The sequence below is a fragment of the Arachis ipaensis genome, chromosome B8 (genome assembly GCF_059453495.1).
Source record: "Arachis ipaensis isolate K30076 ecotype BB chromosome B8, ASM5945349v1, whole genome shotgun sequence".
NCBI classification, from domain to species: domain Eukaryota; kingdom Viridiplantae; phylum Streptophyta; class Magnoliopsida; order Fabales; family Fabaceae; genus Arachis; species Arachis ipaensis.
Window position 1 is genome coordinate 103,493,593 of NC_142443.1, and position 8,089 is coordinate 103,501,681.

Below are 8,089 nucleotides of genomic sequence, written 5' to 3' on the forward strand. Positions count from 1 at the left end.
GAACAAGCATGGCACGCACTTGTTTAAGAAGGTGAAGTTATATCCAAACATCTAGGCATTCACTTTATTCAAAGCAATTAACAAACAGACATACTAAAACAAACTACACATTCCAGAAGATTCAACATTTACAGTTTAAACCAGAACACGCATGCTTTTGTTAACCATTTTAAAGAATTATCAAGGAATAACACCACCTTGTGAAATTCCTTGTTTTCTCTTTGTTGTCAGGAAACACTTTGATTTCTCCTTCTTCTTCCTAAATGTTGCTTCTTGCTTTAAGGTTCTTGTTTCCTTTCCTGCAAAGAGTAATGAAGTTGCTTGCTCCTCAAGCACTTAAGTGGTTAGCTCAACTATGTGTGGGTAAGTATCGGAATCTTAAGTTGGTGTGTGAACACCAAACTTAGTCTCCCACTTACTTCTCTGTGTTCTTTGAATCCTTGAGTTATCTTGGAATGATGTTGCTACTAAGGGTTTTAAGCATTTCTGTGACTGCTTAGAATAGTTGTTCCTTTCACATAATTCAAAGGTTGTTGTGTTCAGTTGATCTTTATGGTGGAACACCAAACTTAGAGTCACGCATTCCCCTTTGACTTATGGAGCCATGAATTCATTGTTTGGTGTGAAACACCAAACTTAATTCTTTGCAATGCACAGAAACTACTTTACCCCTTTTATTGAAACAAATAAAAGAAACAGCAAAAAGGTATTACCTCAGGTTGGGTTGCCTCCCAACAAGCGCTTGTTTAACGTCATTAGCTTGACGGTCAGCTTCCTCAGTTGAGGTGATATTTAACTTTGTCCTTCTCCTCCACATCTCCCAAGTAATGTTTGAGTCTTTGACCGTTAACAATGAAGGTTCGTTGCGACTTTTCTTCCATGATTTCTACTTGTCCATAGTTGGAGACCTTGGTGACAAGGAATGGTCCAGACCACCTTGATTTTAACTTCCCTGGAAATAGCTTTAGCCTAGAATTGTAGAGCAATACTTTTTGCCCTTCTTTAAATGTCCTTGGGGCTATGTTGCTGTCATGCTTCTTCTTTGCTCTTTCTTTGTAAATTTTGGCATTCTCATAAGCTTCCGCTCTGAATTCTTCCAATTCTTGAATTTGCAACATCCTTCTTTCTCCAGCGGCTTTGTTGTCCAAGTTCAGAAGTTTCAAGGCCCAGTATGCCTTGTGCTCCAACTCCAGTGGCAAATGGCAAGCTTTTCCATATACTAGTTGGTAAGGAGACATTCCAATTGGTGTTTTGAAAGCTGTCCTATATGCCCAAAGAGCATCATCCAGCTTAATCGACCAGTCCTTCCTTGAAGTTCCCACAGTCTTTTCCAGGATTCTTTTGAGTTCTCTGTTAGATATTTCGGCTTGCCCACTTGTCTGTGGATGGTATGGTGTGGCCACCCTGTGTTTGACTCCATATTTTAGAAGCAATGCCTCTAATGGTTTGTTGCAGAAGTGGCTTCCTCCATCACTGATGATTGCTCTTGGAACCCCAAAACGGCAAAAAATGTGTTTTCTGAGGAAGTTCATGACTACCTTATTATCATTGGTTGGAGTTGCTAATGCTTCAACCCATTTGGAGACATAGTCTACTGCCACAAGAATGTAATTGTTTGAGTATGAGGAGGGAAATGGTCCCATGAAATCTATCCCCCATACATCAAACAATTCAAGTTCCAGAATGAATTGTTGTGGCATTTCATTTCTTCTTGGCAAGTTCCCAGCTTTCTGGCATTCATGGCAGTGCTTCACTAATTCTTTTGCATCTTTGAAGATAGTGGGCCAATAAAAACCACACTGCAACACCTTAGCTGCTGTTCTTTCTCCTGCAAAGTGCCCTCCATAAGTGGAGCCATGGCAGTCCCATAAAACTTCCCTTCCTTCTTCCTCGGATATGCATCTTCTGAGTATGCCATCGGAACATTTTTTGAACAAATACGGTTCGTCCCAGATGAAGTATTTGGCATCATTTACCAATTTCTTCCTTTGATGTTTGTTAAATTCCAAAGGTAAACTCCCAGTGGCCTTGAAGTTTGCTATGTCTGCAAACCAAGGTGCTTTGTGAATTACCATGAGTTGTTCATCAGGAAAACACTCATTTATATGTGTGCTTTGTGTGCTTCCTTCTTCACATGGTATCCTTGATAAATGATCTGCCACCTTGTTCTCTACACCCTTCTTGTCTTTGATTTCAATGTCAAATTCCTGCAACAAAAGAACCCATCTAATAAGTCTCGGTTTAGATTCTTGTTTGGCAAGTAAATATTTTAAAGCTGAATGATCAGTGAAAACAATGACTTTAGATCCAATGAGATACGATCTAAATTTTTCAAATGCAAAGACTATTGCCAAGAGTTCTTTTTCAGTGGTTGTGTAATTCCTTTGGTTAGCATTCAAGACTTTACTGGCATAATAAATCACATGTACCAAATTGTCTTTCCTTTGTCCTAACACTGCCCCAATAGCAAGGTCTGATGCATCACACATCAGTTCAAACGGTAAGTTCCAATCAGGTGGGGCAATGATAGGTGCAGAGGAAAGTTTTTGCTTCAAAAGTTCAAAAGCTAGCATGCAATTTCCATCAAATACAAAGGGTGTATCAGAGACAAGCAAGTTACTCAAAGGTTTGGCTATTTTAGAAAAGTCTCTAATAAACCTTCTGTAAAAACCAGCGTGGCCCAAAAAGCTCCTAACTGCCTTGACATTACTTGGTGGAGGTAGTTTTTCAATGATTTCCACCTTAGCTCTGTCCACCTCCATGCCTCTATTAGAGATTTTGTGGCCAAGGACTATTCCTTCTGTGACCATGAAATGACACTTTTCCCAGTTTAAGACTAGGTTAGTCTCTTGGCACCTCTTAAGCACCAAGGCAAGGTGGTGTAGGCCGCTGGGAAAAGAATCCCCAAACACAGAAAAATCGTCCATGAAGACCTCAATAAATTTTTCAATCATGTCCGAAAAGATGGACAGCATGCATCTTTGGAAAGTGGCAGGTGCATTGCACAATCCAAAGGGCATGCGTCTATAAGCAAAAACTCCATATGGACAAACGAATGATGTTTTCTCTTGATCACTAGGATCGACTACTATTTGGTTGTATCCTGAATATCCATCCAAGAAACAATAGTAAGCATGTCCGGCAAGCCTTTCAAGCATCTGATCCATGAATGGGAGTGGGAAATGATCTTTTCTGGTGGCTTCATTGAGCTTCCTGTAGTCTATGCACATCCTCCACCCAGTAACGGTTCTTGTGGGTATGAGTTCGTTCTTCTCATTTGGCACCACCGTTATGCCACCTTTCTTGGGAACTACATGGATGGGACTAACCCATGGGCTATCAGAAATGGGGTAGATTACCCCTGCCTGCCATAACTTCCTCACTTTCTTTTGTACCACTTCTTTCATGACGGGGTTCAATCTTCTTTGAGCTTGAATGGAAGGTCTAGCATCTTCTTCTAACAAGATTTTATGCATGCATATGGATGAACTTATCCCCTTCAAATCAGCTAGGGTCCATCCAATGGCATCTTGATGAGTTTGCAGCACCTTGATCAATTCTTCTTCTTGTTCTTGGCTTAAGGCCGAGCTAATGATAACAGGGTGACTCTCATCACTACCCAAGTATGCATACTTGAGATTAGGGGGCAATGCTTTGAGCTCAGGTTTTGGTGCTTCCTTTTCTTCTTTCACTTTCTCTGGCTTGCTTAGCATAGTTGTGTCAGCATCCTTGATATCACTAACTTCAATATCCTTAGTGAACTCCTCCTCTGCCACTTCCTTTATTGTTTCCTCAAAAGTTTCTTGTACTGCAATGTCCACTACATCAACCCTCATGCATTCCCTTAGTGATTCTGATGGATAGCTCATTGCCTTGAATACATTAAACACCAATTTCTCATCATGGAGTCTAAGAGTGAGTTCACCCTTTTGTACATCTATGATGGCTCCAGCAGTAGCTAGGAAGGGTCTCCCCAGAATTATCGAAGCCTTGGCTTCTTCCTCCATATCTAACACCACAAAATCAGCAGGAAATATAAATTCTCCCACCTTCACCAACAAATCCTCAACTATCCCATGAGGGAATTTAAAAGATCGATCTGCCAATTGGAGGGCCATTCTGGTTGGTTTGGCTTCTTCAATCTTCATTCTTTTCATCATTTTTAGCGACATCAAATTGATGCTGGCCCCTAAATCACACAAGGCCTTCTCCACCATGACTTCTCCTATAATACAGGGGATTTGGAAACTGCCTGGGTCCTTCAATTTTTGAGGCAATTTGTGCTGAATGATGGCACTGCATTCTTCAGTTAACAACACAGTTTCCTCATTTCTCCAGCTTCTCTTCTTGGTCATCAATTCTTTTAAGAATTTTGCATAGAGTGGCATTTGCTCTATTGCTTCAGCAAAGGGAATGTTGATTTGAAGCTTCTTGAAAATCTCCAAGAACCTGGAGAATTGGCTATCCTTTTCACTTTTCATCAAACGTTGAGGATAAGGTGCTTTAGGTGTGTAAGGCTTCAAGACCTCTTTTTCTTTTTCTTTTGTTGCAAACGGTGTAACAGATTGTCCTTGTTCTTTGTCTTTCACATTTTCCTTTGCTTCATCCTCTGTGGTTTCCCTTGAAATCTCCTTTAGATTCTTTCCACTTCTGAGGGTTATGGCCTTACATTCCTCCCTTGCAATAGCCTTGGCAGCATGAGAACTGCTTGTCCCAGGGGCTTGCTTAGTCAAATACACAATTTGATTCTCTAGCTTCTGGATGGCAGCTCCTTGGTTTTGCAAGTTAGAATTTACTTCTTCCTTAAAAGCCTTCAATTCAATTATGTCTTGGCTCATGGTTGCAAGCATTCTTTCCATCCGGTTTAATTGATCTTGAAATTGTTGGTTCGTATTAGGTTGGGAATGTTGATTATTTTGGCCATGATATGATGATTGGGGGTAAGTGTTTTGTGTGGCTTGGTATGATCTTTGGTTGGAGTTTTGGTATGGGGAATTGTTTTGTTGGTTGTGGTTGTAAGGTTTGTGGTTTTGTGGTTGGGTTTGTTGGTTTCCCCACCCAAAGTTTGGGTGGTTTCTCCAGCCTGGGTTGTAAGTATTGGCATGTGGATCATATGATTGCCTTTGTTGGTTTCCCACATAATTGGCCTCTTCCCAATCACCTCCTTCAATGCCTTCTTCCTCTTGATCTTGTGTGTGTATTGCAGCCACTTGCTTTGTTTCTAATTGCCTGGTAAGCTCTGCTAGTTGCTTGGCAAACACCTTGTTTTGGGCTAGAATTGTATCAACATGGTTCAGCTCCATGACTCCCTTAGTGTTGTGCCTTTCTGATGCATAGTAGTACTCATTCTCAGCCACTGTCTCGATCACTTCAATGGCTTCCTCCACGGTCTTTTTCTTGTTCAATGAACCTCCTGATGAATGGTCTACAGCCTTCCTTGATTCATACGAGAGCCCATCATAGAAGATGTGCAATTGCACCCAATCATGGAACATGTTTGGTGGGCATTTCCTTGTCAAGTCCTTGAATCTCTCCCATGCCTCGTAGAGAGTTTCACCATCTTGTTGTCTAAAAGTCTGAACCTCAGATCGAAGCCTATTGACCTTTTGTGGAGGGTAGAAACGTGCCAGAAACTTGCCTTCCACCTCATCCCATGTGGTTAGACTCCCCCTTGGGAATGATTCCAGCCACTTAGCTGCCTTGTCCCTAAGTGAAAATGGGAACAAAAGCAGTTTATAAGCATCTTCCTGGACTCCATTAGACTTCACAGTGTCACAAATTCTCAGGAACTTTGTGAGATGTTGGTTTGGGTCTTCATTAGCACTTCCTCCAAAGGAACAATGATTCTCCACAAGTGATATTAGCTGTGGCTTGAGCTCAAAATTGTTGGCCTGAATGGGTGGTTTCTGGATGCTACTACCACAATTCCCTGAGGTTGGGTTTATGTATGAACTCAGAACCCTCCTCTCAGGGATGGCATTGTTTCCATCAGCTCTCTCATGGTTATGAACTTCTCTATCCATGTTAAGATCTAAAGCTTCCTCAAAATTGTCCTCAGATTCTCCTTCAGATTCCTCTTCTCCCACTACTCTCTTCCCTCTTGCTTCCCTTCTAAGTCTATGAAGAGTCCTCTCTGGTTCAGTATATGGAGGAGTTGATGTCTCTCCTCTCCTACCTGTCATACAAGAACACAACTCAAACACAAACAAGTGAAATACTCTTGGTTAATGGAAGAGTATGGTTAGATCAATTGAGGAATTAAATCAAACAGTTAGTGAGTCAGTGAGTTAGTTGCATGAATCTAAAGGCGTAACGAAGGAAAGCATGTAACCAAGTGCAGAAATTAAAATTCAACAAGTATCTAGAACAGAATTAACAACGCAAGAGAAAATTGCTCAATCTAGTTAGCTTCCAATTTGAGAATTGTCAATCGAAAACCAATCCCCGGCAACGGCGCCATAAACTTGATGCGCATAAAACTAGTTATGCTACGATTAGGAAATTGCACGATCGGCAAAATTCCTTTCGGCAAGTGCACCGGTTATCGTCGTCAAGTAAAAACTCACAATAGAGTGAGGTCGAATCCCACAAGGATTGGTTGAGTGAGCAATTCGGATTAGAAGTTTGTTCTAGTTGAGCGGAATCAAGATTTGAGATGAGAATTGCGGAATGTAAAATTGGCGGGAAAAGTAAATGACAAGAAAATTAAATGGCTGAATCTTAAATTGCATGAATTAAAGAGCAGAATGTAAATTGCTGGAATAAAAAGGGAATGGGGATGATTGCAAGAATTAAATTGCAGAATGTAAAGAGAAAGTGGAAATCAGAAATGGGGAATTCATTGGGTTTAGGAGATATTGAAATCTCCGAATCAAAACATGTAAATCTCTTCCTCAACCAATGCATTCATTGAATTTTGCTTGGCAATCTTATATGATTGGATCCCAATTCCTTGGCTCACCAATGCTCTCTAAAAACAAACAAATTCCCAATCCCTTGGTTTAAATGTTCATAAGAAGAGATGATGCTTGATCACTGATTATACCACACAATTTCATGAACCACAATTTGGTAGGATTACATGTCACAATATCCATCCAAACCCCAATCCAATCCACTGTGAGAAAGCTTCTCTAGCATGAATCCTCCATTCCTTTCCCAAGGCTCCGAAGGATTCCAAGTATGAGTAGTTTCTTTCCCAAGACAACTACTCAATGGAATTAGATCGAGAAGCTTTCTAACAAAATTCAAGAGAAAAGATTGAAGAAGAAGATAAACTATTATTGATTCATTGAATTACAATAGAGCTCCCTAACCCAATGAAAGGGGGTTTAGTGAATCATAGCTCTGAATTCAATTACAAAGAAAAGGAAAACTAGCTAAAGGTGAAAGTCAAGTCCTTTCTAACTTAACTTCTATCCTATTTATACACTTTCTATATTGAGCTTCAGTTGTGCTTCTTGGGCTTTGAGGCCTCTCCTTGCTTTCCTTTTGCCTTGGGTTTATGATCCATAATCTTGATGAGGTTGTTGATCCAGATCCTGTAACATTTATTGAGCCAACTTAGTGATAATCAAATAATGACACATGACTCAATAAATTGAGATTTCAAACTCATCAATCCTTCAGGCCCAATCCCATAAACCATGATATTCAATTGGGTTTCATACCAAAGTAAGTTTAAGTTAATAATTGTGCTCAAAGACTAACTTAAATCACAATATTTTTGGCCCAGAAACCCTTTTCAAGAGTGGCGTTTAAGTTGTAGTTTAAGCTTAAACTGCAACTTAAACGCCAGACACTTCCAGTGAGGCTATTTGTAGAAGCACGTTTAAGCTTCAGTTAAGGTTAAACTGAAGCTTAAACGTGGAAATGGAAGAATGGTAGCCCTGGAGAGTAATGTAGTCGAACACGTTTAACCTCCAGTTTAAGGTTAAACTGGAGGTTAAACGTGGAAAAGGAATGAGGCAATCCTGGAGGTCGAACACGTTTAACCTCCAGTTTGAGTCAAACTGGAGGTTAAACGTGGAAGCTTGGAATGGTGGCCCTGGAGGTCGAACACGTTTAACCTCCAGTTTGAGTCAAACTG

The 8,089-nt window shown here is 40.5% G+C and overlaps 1 non-coding gene across 1 annotated transcript; it reads left to right on the forward strand.

The window, feature by feature from the left end:
- The first annotated feature begins 5,493 nt into the window (after positions 1–5,493).
- On the forward strand, positions 5,494–5,597 carry LOC148549070 (small nucleolar RNA R71). The gene has a single exon (XR_015898690.1). It is a non-coding gene; the product is annotated as a small nucleolar RNA R71 (small nucleolar RNA).
- Positions 5,598–8,089: the final 2,492 nt, after the last annotated feature.